This window comes from Xyrauchen texanus, chromosome 6, assembly GCF_025860055.1.
Source record: "Xyrauchen texanus isolate HMW12.3.18 chromosome 6, RBS_HiC_50CHRs, whole genome shotgun sequence".
Lineage (NCBI taxonomy): Eukaryota > Metazoa > Chordata > Actinopteri > Cypriniformes > Catostomidae > Xyrauchen > Xyrauchen texanus.
The window spans coordinates 21894146-21916356 of NC_068281.1; the positions used below are offsets into that span (position 1 = coordinate 21894146).

General features: G+C 39.0%; 1 pseudogene; it reads left to right on the forward strand.

Annotated features, from left to right (window-relative positions):
• Window positions 1–4633: 4633 nt before the first annotated feature.
• On the forward strand, window positions 4634–21602 carry LOC127645670 (transient receptor potential cation channel subfamily A member 1-like; annotated as a pseudogene).
• Window positions 21603–22211: the final 609 nt, after the last annotated feature.

Here is a 22211-nt window from a genome sequence, read left to right on the forward strand (position 1 = left end):
GCATGTTGTTAAACTGTATGGGATAAGACGGGAACCTGCCATTAAATAAATGATTATGGGCTTTCCGGAACAATTTAAAGAGTAAAGCAATTTTGAAACACAAAACAAATTATGAAAAAGAAAATTATAGGAAAGGAAATATGCAGAAACATCAAACCATTGTTTTAGGCAAACAGAAATTATAATTCAGAATTTGCATAAAATTCAAACGTATAAAAAAAACATGTCAAGTAATTTTTATTTGTAAAGCGCTTTTCACAACACACATCATTTCAAAGCAGCTTTATAGACAATCATGCTTTAACAAAAACAAAATAATGAAACTGTAATATCTAAAATGTCTTACAGTGATCGTTGTGTATTTTGATTAAATATGATTGTAAAATGTGTATAAAAAGAAATAATTAAATAATAATTGTTTTTTATAACCCCTGTGATCAAGCCGAAGGTGACTGTGTCAAGGAACACAAAACTCCATAAGATTTTGGTTAATGGAGAAAAATAACCTTGGGAGAAACCAGACTCACTGTGGGGGCCAGTTCCCCTCTGGCTAAACAACATGAATATAATGCCAGTGTTAGTTATTTATGTGCAGTGCAATGCATGTCAAATTATTAATCTAAGTAAGTGTTAAGGGCCAGTGTTTAAACAATCTAATGTCTTTGAAGTTCATCCTGGATTAACAACAGAAGTTCACACTGATGCAATTGTCCTTTGTTAGCTGGCCGATGAAGGCTTTTGCTGGCAAATAATTGAAAGTCTATGTTAGACTATGTATTCCATTTTAAGAGTATAGTTCATAATTATGCCGAGGTGATGCAGGCAGAGATCAGTGAGGTGCATTCTGGTTCAGTACATGAGAGTCAAATTATATTTGTGAGGTTTTTGGTCCAATAATTATTACTTCTGTTCAGCTGGAATTGAGTAGAAGGAAATTTGACAGCTTGCCCAGTAAAATGTGACAACTTCCCCTACCTGACTTTTATGAAGAAAAAAACAACAACAACTTACTACTATGTACTTGTCCTACAAACAGAGTTAACCCTGTCAGTTAAAATCAACCTTTATAATTGGGTACAACAGGGAAGGCAACTTTGATTAAATTTTTTCTGAAAAAACACTAAACAGCAACACAAACTACCAAGTTACTTTCCTTAACACCTGTTTGTCACTATGCACTGCAAAATATTCCTGATCTACGAGATCATCATATGCAATGTCTAAAGTTTGATTTTGAGGTAATTTGATATAATATTTAATAATTTTTTTAAATTGTGTCTCAGACTTCAAAGGTGTTAGTGACAGGTTGATACTTGGTACTACTCTTAATCGTACCACATGGAATAACATTTTCAGACAGAACATTGTCTGAGTGTTCTCAGTCATTCCCTCTTCTGAGTGCCCCTCTCTTAAACTGTATATCAGAGATGCACAAATGAAATAAAAATAAAATACAGGACACTATACATTTTTAGGTGTTGATTTTGATAAAATAGACAAAATTCCATTGTAATTGTAACAGTAGTGAGGTTTCACTGTAAGTTCTCACTCCAAAGAAACTGCAAAAGAATACCAGAGACACTGGGCAGAGTGAGTCAATACTATCCTTTCTCTGAAGAGAGAGGAAGAGACTGTTTTGGGTAGGAGCATGATGAATCAGCAAATGTGTATGTGCATATATATATATATATATATATATATATATATATATATATATACACGGTTAGGAGGGTTACTTTTGAAATGTATTCCACTACAGATTACAAAATACATGCTGTAAAATGTAATTTTTAATGTATTCCGTTAGATTACTCAAGGTCGGTAAGGTATTCTAAATACTGTGGATTACTTCTTCAGCACTGGTAGATATTTTCACTTGTGTTGACTATAAAAACTCTGCCAGTACAGTACGACAAAATACACATGTTAAAAATTCATTCTCTGAAAACCCTAAATATCTTATGCAGTGTTGTTTCTAAAACAAGATAAATCAAATTGATCTTGTTTTAAGGATTTTTAGATATTTTTTATAGGAAAACAATAAACAAATGATCAAGAATATGATTTTTGTCCTAATATCAAAGGTCTTACTAGAAAATAGAAATTATGACCCAAAGTGAATTTTCTTGATAAAAAAATATGATCATGCCTGGTAACATGTGCATGTAAAATGGCTAGAAACAGCATTTTCGCTAGCGTGAAGCTGACAATTTACACAAGGTTTATTTCTATTTCTTCTGCTCCAAACTTACTTCAAACTTACTTCTCTGTCTGCTCGTATGAATGTAACACATCATAAGAAACTGTCTCACAGCTGTTCAAATGCACTTTGGATCGCATCATTTATATGTATAAATGTTTTCCATCTAAAAGGTCTAAATATTAAATGAAGCAAATGACAGTAAAATTAAAAGTAATCTCTTCAGTAATCAAAATACTTTTTGAATGTAACTGTATTCTAATTACCAAATATTTAAATTGTAATTGTAGTGGAATTGTATTTTAAATACGCAATCCCGTTACATGTATTCCGTTACTCCCCAAACCTGTATTTATGTGTTTATGTACTGCCATTATCTGGATCTGAATAGAACTTTCCGGTAAACGTTTTGTAAAGCATCACATTTTAACTTGGGTCTTTTTAGCCCATGCTCAGCGCAGCTGTTTCCCTGTGAAATACCAGTGATATTGTTGTGCTGGTCATGATAAACTGTTTTTGGCTGCATCCTGCTATTAGATGCTGCATTGTCTCGAAAGGCTTCTTGCACAGTTTGTTGATAGGGTCTATTTTTTTTATTATTGGGTGGAGTGGGGAGATATTTTAAAATAGAGATATTTTTTGATTTACAGTATTAGTGTTTTATAAACAATTTGCCATATCTTTGTAAAAATAATCATACATTTGTAGATGTAGATGTTGGTATTTGTATCATTACAAGGACTCTCCATAGACATAATAATTTTTATACTGTACAAACTATATATTCTATAGCCTTACCCAAATCCTACACCATCACAGAAACCTTTTGGCATATTTACATACAAATTAAACATAGTATATTATTAGCCGATTGAATTACAGGGACACCAGAAATGTCCTCATAAACCACATTTATAGCATAATACCCTCGCAATTACTAATTTATAACCTAAAAAAATTCTCTCTCTTTCTCTCTCTCACACACACACAAACACACACCTTTTATATATACTTAACAAAGCTAAATTTGTAAATGTGCAAAATATTTGTAAAATAACTTTAAAACTATTATCATTGGATTAAAAACACTGTTTCTTATCACCCATCTGCAAATATTTAGAATTAAGATCAGAACAAACCATAACACTGCAAAGCATTAATAACTAGCTATTTAAACTTCAACAAGATAAAGCAACTAAACTGTATTTGTAATTGCGCTGTGCACATTGCAAAATATGCAATCTGCCTGCTGCTATATAAGCAACTCTTCAATCCTTTCATTGTGTTTATTGTTTTTATTATCTTCTGCAGAATCTTTGCGGCACATCTATTAGAAACATCCAATATGTGCTTTAAATATAAAAAGTTGATTTATGGCTTAGTGTACATAAGTAAAGCAAACATCTATAACTAAAAATCAAAGGCTCGGAATTAGATTATTCCTGTTATGAGCTATTTGCCTGATAAAACAATAATAAATCTCATATGATTAGTTAGTCATGCTCCAAACTAAATGATCATGATGATTGTCTAGTATGAATTTAACAATACTTAGTAACAAAAACAAGAACTTTTTATATTGTTTGTAAAACAGCTCACACAATATAATAGAGACTAAATAAAAAAACAAAAAAATTGTATTTAGCATGTAGGCACTGCTATACTGTTTTAAGTGGACTGTAAGTCCAATTATGTGATGAAAAGCTGTCTGTTTGCTCTTTCTTTCTCTCTCAGCGTAATCTGATAGCCTTGACACATCTCACCACACTATAAAATCTCCCTCACTGATTTCAAAAATCCACACACAAGCTAATACTGAGGAGTTTTCTAATGGGTAAGAATGGACCTTAAGAAAAGCCTAGCCAAGTTCTTTCACTGATTTCTATTACTTTGTACAATCACTGTTTATGCCTTGATGCTACTGCGTCTTTAAATACTCAAACTATTTTCTTGTTTGCAGCTCACATGTTCAGTTGTATTTCAGAAAAGCTTTTAGGTAACACTTTACAATAAGACTGTCTATGTTAACATTAGTTAACGCAATAGTTAATGTGAACTAACAACAGTTACAGGTAGAATTATTTAATCTTGGTTACTGTTAATTTCTACATATACATTTCAAACATTAAAACATGCATATGTTAACATAGCTACAGTATAGTTAGTATTAGTTGGTGCAACATGAAATAACATGAACTAAAAATAAGCAATAGTATATTTGTACATTAACATTTACCAAGATTGATGAAAGTTGTGTAAAGAATGTTGTTCACTGATAGTTCATGATGCCTAATGCATTAACTTATGCTAATGAATATATCCTTATTGATAAGTGTTACCAGCAAATATCATATGAAATAACAGGGACAGGAAAAAAAAAAATTCTGTTGTTTTTCTTGATACTCTTGCAGGATGAATTAAAAATATTCAGAAATGGCACACACCAAGAGTCTGTCAAAATCCAGGCAACCGTCCTATGACAGTGTGATGGATGGAGATGGCGGCAACCACATACCAACAATTGTGTTTGAGGTACTCTTCTTTTCCAAATTGACTCATCTATTCAGAACTTGCATATTACTTATTTCTAAAATATTTGATAACTTTGTAACTGACTAGTATTTTGAGATGACAGCTTGTGCAGGTGGTCTAATGTTCTTCATGAATTAATTCTAAACTCTGTTGGTTTCAGCGGGCAATGCAAGGAAATACAGTCACTCTGGAGAAGCACTCCTGGTATCTGAACATACGCGACTACGTCGGTGCCAGCCCGCTGCACTATGCCTCATCCAAGGGACATGTTTGCACCATTTGATTTCTCATGCAGATCAGGTGATATAAACGATCAGCCACATTGTTAGCCATAAATTGTACTGTGAATTGTATACTGCTAATGCAAAAACATGTTCCTCTCAATCAGATCAACTTAAGTAGAAAAATTAATCTGAATGTCAAAGGATAGGGTTAGGACATTAAAGAAAGAAGAAAAAATCTAAAACAAATAAACAAACAGACAGACACACATTTTTTTCCCTCATTTTTGCCACTGCAAGAGCTAAATGCCAGGGATGAAGAGGGGAATGCACCTCTTCATTGGGCTGTACAGAGGGACCAGACATGGAGCTGCTCTATGCTGCTGACCCTGGGAGCAGATCCTAGCATCCTCAACAATCGTCATCAGTCACCGCTGCATCTTGCAGTAAGCCTGGGCAATAATATCCTGGTAGAGGTGGGTCAGTCTGCTCACATCTGCCATTCACCTTTCATCACAAACTTCCAAAAGTATGTTCAATGTAGATAACATAATTAATCTTACAGCTACTTGTCTCACATAAACAAACTGATGTGAACCTGGAAGGGGACTTGGGGGGCACTGCTCTTATTTTAGCTGCTTCTTTGGATAACCATGAAGCTCTGGACATATTGGCAAGTTGATTTTGGATTCTTAGGCAATTCAAAACCTGGAGTCCCTGCATTAGAACATAACAGAGATAAAATATAATGATAGCAAGTTATTTTACATTTACTGTACATTTATTCATTTGGCAGATGCTTTTATCTAAAGTGACTTACAAAAGAGGAATAATTCATTTAGTGTAAAGCGATTGATCTTAAGGAGACAGTGGTACGAAAAGTGCTGCATTACAAAGTTTCACTAGCATCAGAAGAGTAGTACCCAAGACAGATTAGAGTGCAACAACAATGTAATATTAACATTTTTATGAGTGAACAGTTAGGTGCTCATGGAAAATATGTGTATTTAGCTGTTTTTGAAGACAGAGACTGCTTCATGGATGGAGTTGGGACCAACGTGGTACAGTTAAACCGAAAGTCCAGGAAAGTGTTTTGGTGCCTTTTTATCTGCCTTATATTTCTCATGTTCCACAGGGGAAGAAGTCTGTATATTGAGACCCATATAAACTATGTTGATAAGTCTTGCAGTAGTCCACTCCACCTGGCTGTACATAGAGGCAACCTTGAAGTCATTAATCTTATATTTGTTCCATTCAAGTTATCAGTGACTAATTGCAGCATATTTAGTCTTCACAGTGTGATCTGTCTACTGCTCTCCATTTTGCATGTAGTCAAGGTGCCACAGAAGCTGTTAAATTGATGATGTCGGCTTACCATAAAGTCTCTGATATTGTCAACATCACTGATGTTATTGACCCCCTATTGGTCTCAATTGTTATAAGGGAATGTGAGGCTAAACTCAAAATCAAAACAGTTATTGTAAAATATTATTCTTCCAAGGTGCTGACATTGACTTTGTTGACTGCAAAGGCCATTCCGCACTCCTTCTGGCAACAAGTTGTGGAGCATAGAGATCTTTCAAACTGCTCCTGTCTCAAGGTAACCTACAAAAATGAATGTCAATGTATATATAATAAAAATATTAGACATAAATCTTATTATAATATACAATCTTGCAATAATATCAAAGAAGATCTTGAATATGATTACAATATACACAGATAATCATTTGTTTGTATGTTTTTAGTGGCTGATCTGAAGAAAAAAGATCAATGTGAAAACAACTTGTATCTGGCCATCTTGCAGCACAGAGGTCTGACAAACCTGCCCACAGAGGTACTGCAGGAAACATGTAAAGGGTTTCAAGAGACTGGACCACTGATATACTGTATATAGAACTGGATCGCTGATGCAACGTTAAACTGCCAGCAGAAGCCACCGGAAGTGTTCGAGTGGCCATCTTATTATGCCAAAACTGCCATAGAGCATCAATGACCTAGAAAACACCTATTTAAATCTAGCGTATCATCATAATAATTTTAACCAGCTTTGCTTTGCGTGTCTCCCTCAGATGCTGCGCTTGTGATAGAGGGAGAGAGAGCGTAGTCTCTTATTCAAGTGACCGCGAGAATAAGGCACTTCTTGACAGTGGCGGAGCCAGGAATTTTTCATAGGGGTGGCCGGGCAGGGGCCAGCATTTACTCTGGGGTGGCACAAAAAACATAATTTTGCAAACAAACATGGCACTCATCCAACCTTAAAATAATTTTTAAAGTATTGTAGGTGCCCAAAATCACAATGATGTATAATGTACAATAGCTAGCCTACAATGACATTTTTATTAAAGTTCACCAAATAACTGTGTGTCATAATTTTACTCACCCTCAAGTTATTTAATCAAATAAAACTTAGGAAATTCACTTTGAAAACAGAATACATATTTCCCAATGCTGAAAAAAACAAAAAAACAGTTTAAACAGGACCAGAAAATCATGTTCAAGATCACTTTATTTTTTTTTTTTAATATTGTGCAAAAGTTTATGTATTTCAGTAATTCAAATTAAAAAGTGAAACTAATATATTTAGTATATATAACTATACACATATGCATGATTATACTTTTCAGAGGGCCGACATTTCTGTATTTAAAATCCTTTTTTTTATTGATTTCATGTAATATTATTCTAATTTTCTGATATTTAGAATTTGGGGTTTTCATAAGCTGTAAGCCATAATCATCAAAATTATAATTTTTGCACGATATTCTAATTTTTCGAGTTTCACCTGTATAATCAAGGTATGTGTGATAGGTACTGTAGTTTACCTGGAGGTCCTATTAGGTCAGCGTGGTTACTGGTAGTTGGCTCCTCTTCATTCTCAAAGTTTGTCTCCTGAACTGTCTGAGAAAGTGCTAGAATACAAAAATCAGTCTCAGTTGGTTTTCATACACTTTAAACAGTTTTATATATTATTGATTTCTATATCACTTGTTGTATTCAAACATATATACCAGTAGAGTACTCAAGTGTGTGAGTGGAGGTATACCTAACATTTCTCTTGGGCTTGTGCTCTCTGGAGATTCTTCTCCCTCACTCTCTGGGTCAGTCTGTTCTTTCTCTCTTTCATCCTACCTATTATTCTCCTGTGTCTTAGAGTCATTTGGCTGCTTCTTGCTACTCTTCCTGAAGAAGGATGCTATATCTGGTGCCTTTCTTTTCATTTTCCACACATTTCACTGACTGTCTGACATAAATACACCTGAGCAAAACATTTCAACATTAACATCATGTTTGAAAAAAACAAACAAAAATGGAGGACTATTATTGAACAAAGATTAGAAAGTTTTTGTTATACTGTATATAAAATCGACCTAAAACCTAGGCTAGTAATTATATTGGAATGTTGAATCACATTAAAAGTCTCATGATAAAAACATAACTTAATAAATGTCCTTATATATTCAGAGATAACATGGAAATAGTTCTGAGCATCCAAGTCAAGTCAGCTAATATAAAGCCAACTGCTTCCTAACTGTTCACTTTGATACAACTTCACTGACACAAAGAGTTGAAAGGAACTAAAATAATAATTTATCTGATATTAATAACTCACCTGAATAGATGTGTTTGTGTGCTCAAACACGAGTTGATCCAGGCACCAAAACGAAGCTGCACCCCTCTTCACAGTCGAATGTTGGAAACGCGCACTACGGAAACTCTCGCGATAGCACATTTGCCTCGCGATAGTTTAATGATTAAACTTTTTTTATTTATTTTTTTTATTATTTTTTTTTATTTAATGATTAAACTGTCGCGATAGTTTCGCAGTCTGAACGTAATAGTTTAGCCATGATCGATCGAGGTCCTTTTGATCAATTTCTACGAAATTATTATTATTATTTATAATAGATCGTAATTACGATCGGGGTGGCCAGTGGGGTGGCCGCGATTATTTCCATGGTGGCCGTGGCCACCCCTGGCCACCCCCTAGCTCCGCCCCTGCTTCTTGATGAAAATATAAAACAAGTAACTCTGAACAAACACTTCGATGTTCACAAAAGTCTGAAAATGTTTGTTTGTATCTTACCTCAGTTTCAGTGTGCCGATTAAGTTTGTTAGTGGTGGATAGGCCTACTCTTTGACATAGATAAACATAACTTGCTCGGGCTATCAAGTTACCGACTTTAAATAAATAAATAATTACATGTGTAGGACGTTTGCATTGCAGGGATGTACATGCAGATTTCAGATATAAAATTGGTGTCATATTGGAACAGAACAAATGATGCCCCGTTCTTCTAAAAACATTTGTCAAAGGTGATTACATGACTGTACAGTATGCTGGATTATATGCACCTTTTTGTAATGGGTGTGGATGAAATAGCCAAAACTGTTAATTAAAAAGGGGTATCCAGTGCTGGGAATAGTCTTCTGGGGCCCTAAGCAAAAATGTGTCTATGGGCCCCTGTCAGTATGTTCACACTATTTATAATGTCTTTGAGTGTGTGGGGGCACCCTGACTGATCGGGGCCCCGAGTAACTTATTCAGTTTGCCTATAGGGAGGACCAGCACTGGGGGCATCCACATACTTTTGACCATATAGTGTATTTCCCATTTCCACAACCCATCCAAATTTAAGTCACTGCTGCCATCTACTGTTAGTGCCACTTAAAAAAGTTTACATTGACTTAACTATAAGGCTGTTTTGGTTTATCCACTGCAGGAGGGTGTTACAGAGCTTCTCAATGGTGAGGATATTGAGGGCTGTACTCCCCTTCATTATGCCTGTAGACTGGGAATACCAGAGTCTGTAAAGAATATGCTGGAATTGGAGGTCTCACTCAACAAAAGGGATTTTTATTATTCCCACCAGAAACTTCTGAAACCCCAGTCCAGTGAAGAGACAACCATTTGCCCACCCTAAAGATCAAAATGCTCCCCCAAAAATCACATCTTAGTCTAGGCCCTGGTCACCCTGATAACATACATTTAAGTGCATTAATTCCTGTTTCTACAAAGATATGGAAGGATCAACACCTACCACAAACATTTGGAGATGATGACAGACACCAAATTGGTGAATGAGGGGGATGGCTTCTCATGGCGGTCATGTTAAAGTAGTTGAGCTACTCCTCCGTAAAGGGGCTTTGTTTCACAGGTACAAGTGAACACACATTTACAGTCACATTCACATTATGTTTTCTGTGGAACTAAGTTGAAAAGTTTGTATTAATATATTGATGTCTTGTTTGTTTACACTGGAAAGTAAAAAAATAAATAAAAATTCATGCAATGTAAAACTTCAAAACATTTCCCATGTAATTCAAGTCAAGTAATTTGTATTTGTATAGCGCTTTTCACAACATACATTGTTTTAAATTTAATATTACAATTTAATTAAAATTAAATTGTAATATCTATAATGCCTTACAGTCATCATTGTGTAGTTTGATTAAATATGATTGTAAATTGTCTATAAAAATAAATAATTAAACGGTTAAGTAATAATTGTATTTATAATCCCAGTGATCAAGCCGAAGGTGACTGTGTCAAGGGACACAAAACTCCATAAGATGTTGGTTAATGGAGAAAAATAACCTTGGGAGAAACCAGACTCACTGTAGGGTCCAGTTCCCCTCTGGCTAAACAACATGAATATAATGCCAATATTAGTTATTTATGTGCAGTGCAAGTCATGGTTTTAAATTTGTTTTAAAAATAAAAATTAAAGATTTTGTATGAACTGTAAGATTAATGACTAAGGTCTTTGAAGTCCATCCTGGATTAACGGCAGAAGTTCACATAGATGCAATTGTCCTTTGTTAATGTCACGTTCCTGTGTTGTCTGCCCTATGTTCTCTGTTTCACATACCACACGTCACATTCCATGTCACGTTCCTTGTGGTCCGATCCGTGTTTTCTGTTTCACTCAGCACGTCATATTCCATGTCACGCTTTCCTTGTTGTCCGTCCCGTGTTTCACTGTCTGTGTATAAACTACAATTCCCACAATTCCTGGCCTCTCTCACTGCCTGCACTCTTCATTGTTCTCACCTGTGTCTCGTTTAGTCTTCATTGTGTTTGTGTATTTAACCCTGTTTGTTTCTCCTTTCCCCTGTCGGTCTTTGTTAAATGTAGATGCCTGATGCCCATGTTTTCCGTCCTTGTTTTCGCCTCTGTTAACTCCTTGTTTGCCGTCCGTGTTCCTGTTAACTCCTTGTGTGCCTTCCGTGTTTTTGTTTACCTTTTTTCCCATCGTGGATGTTTTTCTTTGTTCATGTTTTTGTATTACCCTATTTTGTATAACCGCCGCTGCAGATAGATCCTCGTCCTGTGCCTGCCTTCACCCACAAGCGTGACAGAAAGTCCGACCAGCAAATGGATCTAGCAGCGGTTTTCCTCGAACTGGCCCGGGCAAATTTTCCCATCCGCGAGTACTCCCGATTCTTCTCCACGGTCGCCATCCACACCGGACTCGACGACGATGCCCTGAAGACCATCCACTGGGTCGGGTTACCGTCATCCCGGAGGAGAGAGGCACCGGTACCCGTGGAGGGAGTACGTGAGTCTCGTTCTGAGGAAACTCGCGCCCGAGGAACCACCCCTCGTGATTCCGGCTGTCGAGCCTGAGCCCTTGCCTACCTGGATCGATGAGCCAGCGCTGCCAACTTCTTCCGCCTGGAGGAGGAGGAGAAGGAAAGCCTCCGCTCTCCAGCCCATGCCTGCCACGGTCAGCGAGCCAGCGCCCACGCCTGCCACGGTCAGCGAGCCAGCGCCTGTAGCCTCGACGGCCCCAGAGCCAGCGCCTGTAGCCTCGACGGCCCCAGAGCCAGCGCCTGTAGCCATGACCGTCCAAGGGCCTGCGCCAGTAGCCATGACCGTCCAAGAGCCAGCGCCTCCCGAGCCTTCCAGGGCTCCGCCTCTCCAGTCTCTCGAGCCTTCCAGGGCTCCTCCTCCTGAGCCTCCTAGGGCTCCGCCTCTCCAGTCTCTCGAGCCTTCCAGGGCTCCTCCTCCCGAGCCTCCTAGGGCTCCGCCTCTCCAGTCTCTCGAGCCTTCCAGGGCTCCTCCTCCCGAGCCTCCTAGGGCTCAGCCCCTCAAGCCTCTCGAGCCTCCTAGGGCTCCGCCTCTCAAGTCTCTCGTCTTCCAGGGCTCTGCCCCTCATGCTTCTCGAGCCTTCCAGGGCTCCGCCCCTCAAGCCTTTCAGAGCTCCGCCTCTCGAGCCTCTCGAGCCTTCCAGGGCTCTGCCTCTCAAGCCTCTCGAGCCTTCCAGGGCTCCACCTCTCGAGCCTTTCAGAGCCCCGCCTCTCGAGCCACTCAGGGCTCCGCCTCCCGAGCCTCCTACGACTCCGCCTCCCGAGCCTCCTACGGCTCCGCCTCCAGAGCCTCCTTCGGCTCTGCTCCCAGAGACTCCAGAGCCTTCTAGAGCTCCGCCTCCCGAGCCGCCTACGGCTCCGCCTCCCGAGCCGCCTACGGCTCTGCCCCCAGAGACTCCTGAGCCTTCTAGAGCTCCGCCTCCTATGGCTCCACCTCCCAAGCCTCCTACGGCTCCGCCCCCAGAGACTCCAGAGCCTACCAGGTCTTCGCCTCTGAAACCTCCCACGGCACCACCTCCCTCGGCTCCGCCTCCAGAGCCTTCCAGGTCTCCGCCCCTAAAGCCTCTTACGGCGCCACCTTCCTCGGCTCCACCTCCTGAGCCTTCCTCGGCTCCACCTCCTGAACCTTCCTCGGCTCCACCTCCTGAACCTTCCTCGGCTCCGTCTCCTGAGCCTGCCCCGGCCCGGCCTCCGGGGCCTCCCTCGGCTCCGTCTCCTGAGCCTCACTCGGCTCCACCTCTTGAGCCTCCCTCGACTCCACCTCCTGAGCCCCCAGAGCTTTCCATGGTTCCACCTCCCTTGGCTCCACCTCCTGGATCTCTCTCGGCCCCGCCTCCTGAGCCTCCAGCGCCCCCCTCAGCTTCGTCTCCAGAGCCCCTCTCAGCTCTGCCTCCGGGACCTGTCCCCGTCCTGAGGCCGCCTCCTGGACCTGTCCCTGTCCGATGGCCGCCCCCCAGGCCACCTGACCCGGTTCCCTTCACACACCCCCAGAGACTGCTTGCTTGCCCTCTCGGCCTTCCTGGACTGCCTAATTGCCCCTTGTGACCCCGTGGACTGCCTAATTGCCCCTTGTGCCCCCGTGGACTGCCTAATTGTCCCTTGTGCCTCCTTGGTCTGTTTCTGTGTCCCTTGTGCCTCCTTGGTCTGTCTTTGTGTCCCTTGTGGCCCCTTTTGTCTGTCTGTTTTCCCCCTTGTCTAGCCCCCCTCTCCTTGAACATTTGTTTATTTTTTCTATTCTTCTTAGGACCGTCTGGAATCCGGTCCTTTTGAGGGGGGGCTATGTCACGTTCCTGTGTTGTCTGCCCTATGTTCTCTGTTTCACATACCACACGTCACATTCCATGTCACGTTCCTTGTGGTCCGGTCCGTGTTTTCTGTTTCACTCAGCACGTCACATTCCATGTAACGTTTTCCTTGTCCGCCCCGTGTTTCACTGTCTGTGTATAAACCACAATTCCCACAATTCTTGGCCTCTCTCACTGCCTGCACTCTTCATTGTTCTCACCTGTGTCTCATTTAGTCTTCATTGTGTTTGTGTATTTAACCCTGTTTGTTTCTCCTTTCCCCTGTCGGTCTTTGTTGAATGTAGATGCCTGATGCCCATGTTTTCCGTCGTTGTTTTTGCCTCTGTTATCTCCTTGTCTGCCTTCCGTGTTCCTGTTAACTCCTTGTGTGCCTTCCGTGTTTTTGTTTACCTTTTTTCCCATCGTAGATGTTTTCCTTTGTTCATGTTTTTGTATTACCCCTTTTGTTTAATAAACCGCCGCTGCAGATAGATCCTCATCCTGTGTCTGCCTTCACCCACAAGCGTGACAGTTAACAATAGATTAACAATGAGGTGCATCGCAGTTCAACCGGCAGGTCATTTCGTTGAGGTTCGGTGGTGTCCATCCTAAGTCCAAGGTTCAGGCAGTGGCAAATGAATAATCCAATGTACAGTTGGAGTTGGCATCAGTTAATTTATGCAGAGTTCATGATGGATGTTTATGGTTCCAGCAGACCTAACTAAAGCAGCCTAATTGTTATTGAGTTGAAGGATAAATTAGGTGTATGCCTGGCTAAATAGATGAGTTTTTAGTCTAGGACCTCTTCCCAATCCTGTAAAATTAGCCTAAAACGCCTAATCAAGGCATACCCAAAGTAAATTTAAAGCTGTTCTTGAACCGTTTGGAGTACATGCATGGTTTTGGTCACATTTGAAAGGGGACACTCTGAAGAATTAATGTAAGTGCTACTGATTTTGAGTAATAGAAGTTTGAACACAATGAAATAGAAGTTTGTTTTTCCGCCTGAAATTTTTTTTTTGCATACAGATGCCTGCAGATGACTATAACTTGTAGCTATTAGCTTGAGAACACAATGGGATCACAGCATGAAGCCTTACCTAGTCCAAGTTCAAATGTTATAACAATACCATAAAAAATGAATATTTTACACATGTTTTTCTAAGGGTACACCCAGGCGTTTTACAAAAGTGCCTTTTGGATACTCCAAAAGGACCCTTTGGTAACCTAAGACAAAAAGGCTCCTACTTTTGAATGTTTCAACGTACAGTCATAATTTTGGGCTCTAATGAAAGATGACAGAGCTATCATATTCCATATCCAGATCCACTATTAGTTTTGCTGACACAGAGTAACTGATGCATAAACACATTAGAGTGCCTTTTCCCTTCTTGAAACTAAATGATGTGCATATAAAAGAGTCAAAACTAGTGCTATGGTGGACAATTTGTTTATATAAAAAATACACAACAAACTATTTACATGCATTTTTACACAAAGTATTTACAAACCATTATAAAATTTTACATGTTTCTAGCAACATGCCAGTCATTGTAGCAGTCACATTTGGGTACAAAGCACAGAGGCACATCACAGGAAGAGTACTTCACTGGTGTCTTTGCATGACACTGCCTGCACTTCAGACGACCAGCGGTGCAAGATTTGGTGATGTGCAACGGCCTGTGATGTGCTCTTCGTGGAGCAGGAGATACGGGTCTGGCTGTGGAGTGAGACCTCAACTCTGCCAGCTCCTCAGCAAGGGTCTCTCTGAAAGCCCTCCTCTCTTGATGAGGTGCTGTCCTGTTGCTCCACTTTATGTGGCCGCTTGCTGAGTGGGGGAGAATAAATAAATGTAATTTACAAAGCTAGACACAACTTTTCCATCTTTTCTGTATTCATATATAGTTTTTCTTTTCGAGTGTGTAAATATGTATTATTGTATGTATATTTACTGTAAATACTGTATACTTTGCCAATGTACTATGGAACAAATAGATGAGCCTACACCTCCCCCCATGAATTCAGCATTGTAACAAATAGATGGGCCTACACTTCCCCCCATGAATTCAGCATTGTAACAAATAGATGGGCCTACACCTCTCCCCACGAATTCAGCATTGTAACAATTAGATGGGCCTACACCTCCCCCCACGAATTCAGCATTGTAACAAATAGATGGGCCTACACCTCCCCCCATGAATTCAGCATTGTAACAAATAGATGGGCCTACACCTCCCCCCATGAATTCAGCATTGTAACAAATAGATGGGCCTACACCTCCCCCATGAATTCAGCATTGTAACAAATAGATGGGACTACACCTCCCCCATGAATTCAGCATTGTAACAAATAGATGGGCCTACACCTCCCCCATGAATTCAGCATTGTAACAAATAGATGGGCCTACACCTCCCCCATGAATTCAGCATTGTAACAAATAGATGGGCCTACACCTCCCCCATGAATTCAGCATTGTAACAAATAGATGGGCCTACACCTCCCCCACGAATTCAGCATTGTAACAAATAGATGGGCCTACACCTCCCCCACGAATTCAGCATTGTAACAAATAGATGGGCCTACACGTCCCCCACGAATTCAGCATTGTAACAAATAGATGGGCCTACACCTCCCCCCACGTATTCAGCATTGTAACAAATAGATGGGCCTACACCTCCCCCCACGAATTCAGCATTGTAACAAATAGATGGGCCTACACCTCCCCCAAGAATTCAGCATTGTAACAAATAGATGGGCCTACACCTCCCCCACGAATTCAGCATTGTAACAAATAGATGGGCCTACACCTCCCCCACGAATTCAGCATTGTAACAAATAGATGGGCCTACACCTCCCCCACGAATTCAGCATTGTAACAAATAGATGGGCCTACACCTCCCCCACGAATTCAGCATTGTAACAAATAGATGGGCCTACACCTCCCCCACGAATTCAGCATTGTAACAAATAGATGGGCCTACACCTCCCCCACGAATTCAGCATTGTAACAAATAGATGGGCCTACACCTCTCCCCACCGAATTCAGCATTGTAACAAATAGATGGGCCTACACCTCCCCCATGAATTCAGCATTGTAACAAATAGATGGGCCTACACCTCCCCCATGAATTCAGCATTGTAACAAATAGACTCTCAAACACAACATATATTCTTATTTTCAACTTTATATCTATATCTATATCTATATCTATATATATATATATATATATATATATATATATTTCACGTCCATTTATATATAAATATATATTTACAGTAAATATACAAAACATCTATATAGCATGTCAATAGATCTGAAACAAACAATGAACTAAAACACACGCACAAACGGTTCAAACAGTCACTGAGGAAACACACGACAAAGGGTAATTACAAAATGTGTATTCATTATTCAAACTAAAGCTTATTTATGTGGAATATACAGTATATATGTTATAAAACACAATAAAACACTTACTTGTCCAGAGCAATGTCTCATCTCTCCATAAACATTTACTCTGCCTCCGAATCATCCGTATTGTTTCAGAAATGTCATCTCCAAACTCAGAATTTTCACATTGAATGCCTTCTTAAATCACATCCTGGGGTGAAAATCCTGTTTTTCGCGTCCTTTTCACCATATTTAAATCGCCAAATGTGTAAACAGTTCCAAAACAGCTCTCCAATGGTTTTACGCACGACGCACGACGCACGAAACACTGGGTAATGGCAAGGAAACATTGCGCACACACATTTCAGAACCGTGCTGTAATCGTCCCACTAAAGCCGCATATCACTGTTTTCAGAATTTCATTGGCTATACGATGCGTCAGTCATTTCCACTCTTCAATGTAATTGGTTTGATCAGTAAACAAAGGAAAGTGGGTATGCCCTTACATTCGACACAGACTGTGGTTGGCTATTGAAGGCTTTGGACAGGACATGGAAGCTCCTATTGGGTCAAATGAGGTGTCAATCGAAAGGTCAGAGTGCGTGCTTCCATTTTGATACCGGATATAGGAAATGTTTACATCTGAACTGAAGTTATTACCGATAATATGTGAAAGTTTAGGTACAGCTGCCAGGTGCTTTGAAATGATGCAACAAGAGTCTGTGGATATTTATTGATGTAATAATGTGATTTGGACTAAACATTTTACTTGATTTGATCATTTGGACCTTTGACAATGAAACAACACCGTTTTTGTCGGGAAGATATGGCTCAGTGGAGTACTATGAGGCGTCATAGGTGAGTTGCCTAAATTTTGTTATTGGTTGTTTATATGTTGGTGGTCTGACAAAGATATAGATTGTACCTGCTGTTATGATTGTATCTTAAAATGGTTTATATCAATAGAAAATCAAGAAATGTAGCTTTCCAAAGATATGTGGCATGTGTACCAATGTAACACACAGCAGTTTTGTTTATCGCATACTTTTATTTTGTACATTTAAGGACCCGTCCGCGGGCTGTCAAGTCTATGAGGTGAGTGAGTGTGTCTGCATATCGAACCATGTTAGGAGACTATTCCATAGTTTAGGAGTCAAGAATGTAAAGGATCAGTCTCCTTTTGTGGATTTTGATGTTCTTAGAATTATTAACAAGCCAGAATTCTGTGATCGTAATGAGTGTGTTGGAATATAGAGTGTCAGAAGGTCACTTAATACTGTGGAGCTAGACCATTCGAAGCTTTGTACGTATTTAAATTTTAAAATTAATATGAATTTTAACAGGTTGCCAATGTAACGACAATAAAATTGGGCTAATATGATCATATTTCTTAGTTCTAGTCAGCATTCTGGCTGCTGCATTTTGACCCAATTGGACATTATTTGACCCAATGATGCATTACTATAATGCAGTAATGCATTACAATAATCAAGTCTTGAGGTCTTTATACTGAAATATTTCAGAACACAGCTTTTCATCTGGCTGCAAGGGCAGGGTATGTGGTACCAGTTAGACTGCTTTTATACAGAGGGGCCAAGTTCATCCTTTACAAGAGAGAGGCCTAATTTTTGCATGAGGCTGTGCATAATGGGAGGAAAGAAGTCAATGCTGTGATTGACTTCAGTTTTTATTTTATTTTTAATGTCTGAATTGTATATGTTGTTTGTTTCCCCAGCATCTTTCTTTATATCAGCTTTGTTGAACACAGGTCTGAAGAGGCAATGACAACATCTAAACCAAATTCAGCAACGCTGCATTGTAATAGACATGATAGAGTTCCTTCCAGAGTCCTTTAAGTGAGATGTTTTTTTAATGTTGCTTTAGTACAGTCTTTCATTTGTCAATGGTTTAAAAGGAAAGCTTCACCCAACATTGAAACTGTCCTTTAGCCACCCTTATGTTGTTTCAAACCCACATGACTTTCTTCAGTGGGACACAAAATGAAGATGTTGGGCAGAATGTTAGTCTCACTTTAATCACCATTCACTTTAATGAATAGAAAGCAAGATGCAATGAAAGTGAATGGTAACTTGCCTCCAACATTTAAATCTTTCATGTTCTCTTTTAAACAGATCGAGCACAATTTCAGATGGCTTCAGCATCCACTGCAAAACCTTAAAAAATCAAGCACAGAAATAGACAGAAGACATTACAAAACTCTCAGTGCATTAAATGTTGGTACTTTAAAAAAAAAAAAAAAAAATTGATAGGGTCCATTGTGAATTGTGAATGGCCATGTTTAGAAAATTACATTTATCACAGGCTATGGTACAGTTTAATCATATGAGCTTGTAACCCATCCAGTTTGCAATAAATATTTGGAGATGAAATATTAAGATTTCTATAAACTACCAATATGAATTTGCTATTTACTTTTACAGTATGTATCAACATCCTGAGCAAGAACCCTTTGTTTTATAGGAATGCCAATGGTATAAAGGCACATTTACTCAATATGACAGTTTCTCTTAACTTACCTGATTGTGAATCTAAAGCCCACATTGAACATTGAAAGAAATGTGACATCGGTCAAAATGGTCTGCACATCCCCGTACAAGGTGTAGTGTCAAGACAACAAGGAAATTCATAGAAAACTGATATTTTATGTGTATGAATGGACTAAATCCCTAAAAACAAAAAGGATGCCAATTCTGATTATTTTCTTTTGATTTACACAGCAATCCTATTTTATCACAACATACATACAGTATTCCTGGTTCGTGTTATGAATATGTATGCAGTTGGCAAAGAGATTCTGCAAATTATTCAGGTTTGTTTATGCTGCATTTACAACAGTGCCACCTTATCAATTCTTAAATTCTAAAATCTCACCAATCCCTTAAGGAATGTTCCAGGTTCTATACAAGTTAAGCTCAATTGACAGCATTTTGAGTCATAATGTGGATTATCACCAAAAAATGTTTGACTCCTCGCTCGTTTCTTAAAAAAAAGAAAAGGAAAAAAACATTACACGTGCAGGCACTAACCATGGAAATGAATGAAACCAGTTCATAAACATTAAAATATTGTTTCAAAAGTATAGCCACAATAAGATGCAAACACTATACGTGTTAACATTTCTGTGTGATAAAATCAGGGATTTAATGCCTTTTCAGCATTTATCAGAGAAAAGATTTTTCCAGTGTTGCATTGTAATGACAACAAATTACATTAACCTATTGGAAAGTAACACTATGGATAATCATTTAAAAATGTGCCTTTTCTTTGGAAGCAGACAAATTATTTGCAAGATTTGTGTAACTACATGGACTGGGCTGCTACAATCTGTGTTCTGCTGTTTGTGGCACCATTGCTGCTGAATCGAAAGAGCTCTTGGCACTGGCAGGCTGGATCATTAGAAGCCCTCCTCTATCTCCAGCGGTATAGACCACTGCAATGACATTTAATCAATCCACAACAAAAACAGACTTATGTAATCGAAGAATTTCATAATATTTTGAAGGATTTATCATTTGTAATCTGTGGGCTGTCAGAGATTTAACAAAGTCTTTTATGTCCATAGCTTTGAACAGATTGGTATTTACGCAGTCATATTTCGAGAGATCTCCCAGACACTGCTGAGCATCATTGTGTTGGTCTTCTACTTGACATTGGTATTTGCCTTGTCTTTCCATACCTTGACGATCGAACAGGTGAGTATATGAGAGCTAAAAAAACGATTAATTAATATGAAGATGTGTACAAAAAATATATAACCTGCTCCATCATTTTAAACCGCTTTGACCCAGAAACTCAATTTAATCTTGATAAACTAAAGTAAAAAGGAAAGTTTCAGACAATATTTAAATGATATAAATGCAATGAATTAAGGGAAACAATGATATCATTAGAAAGCTGAGACTTTCCTTTTTTTCTTTAGTGTATAACATTCAAATATGTGTTTCAATGTGACTCAAAATGATGGAGCAGGTCACATATCTATCATAGATGGATGGATTTTTGAATAGGCCAACTTCCTTGTATGCTTTAAAAGCCACAATAAATGTTTTTACAGTGACATTTTGGAAGGATTTTCCTTTCACTGATGCAAACCTTTGTCATGATGGTAGGGGAAATCAACTACCAAGATAATTTCCTGAAACCCTTCCTGGAAGGAAACCTTCCTTTCCCTCACTTGACAATGGCAATGTTTGTCTGGTTTGTCTTACTTGCACCTATCATTCTCATGAACCTACTGGTAAGTCCAACAGGAAACAGAATCTGAATTAGATATACAAGAACACTCCAAATTGCCAGGTTACATACCAAATTCGCTTATTCTTTTTTTTTTTTTTCAGATTGGTGACAGCAGAAGTGCAGACAACGCTTAAAGCAAGTTTAATTCTCTATCATGATAAGAATAAACTACCTCTCTCTAAAAACAGTGCTGACCACTGTTACTCCACAGATTGATCTTCATACAAATCTTGAGGAGAGGTTTATGGAGAGGGTGGACCAGGTCTACATTAAAGAATACTCAAACAGAAGCTTCAGAGGAAAGGTCTGACTACCCAACGCATAAATTAACCAAGCTAACTCAGATAATTGACTAGGAGGTAGCCTATATTGTAAATCAATAAATGTTTTCAAATTACAGCATACTCTGGCATTGCCGTGCTGTCTCTACTCAATACGCACAAAATAAATTCAGTTATTATGGACTTAAAGAACAAATGGGAGCTTTGTGATGTACTCTATAAAACATTTGTTGTCAAAGTAAATCTTTTCTAATTTTTTCCAACTTGAAAACACTTTCACATTTTCCATCAGATCTAAATGTGCAGATTCAATGTGCTTGTGTACAGAAATTGTGTTTTTTCCTGTGGCAATGATGTTTGGAGGTTTGTGCCTCCCAGCCACAATCCAGTCAACTCCACTGGATTGGGAGCTAACAAAACAGGTAAATGCAGGTAACACCTACATGAGAAATTGCTTCACAGCTTCTCAAAAATTGCAGTTATTTCCAGCTGAACTGCTTTAGCAAAAATTGTCTTCCAGTTATGATGGTATGTATTTGAAATTAAAATTCATACAATTTAAGTCCAGCATTAATCCCAGAGGTTCTTCATGCCAGACCATGTAAAGTGATTTACCAGATTGAAGATGTCGTCAGAGACTATGGAAAAACAACACAACCTGCTGAAGCTCATAGTGCAGAAGATGGAGATCAGCTCCGTGTCTGAGGAGCATGATGGCCCCCCCCAATCTTTCAGGAGCAAAAGAAAAAACTTCTCATCAGGAGCAAACGGAGTCCTCTACTCAGTGTAGTTACCGCCAGAAAGAAATAAGCTTGCAGTCATAAAGTGGTGGAAAAAAGTTGTTCAGTTTTCAAGATGTCCCTTGGAACATTTCTATGAACAACTCATTATATGATGTGGCTAATATTTCTCAGTAATAACTTCTGTACATCAAGGCTACAACCAAATTCC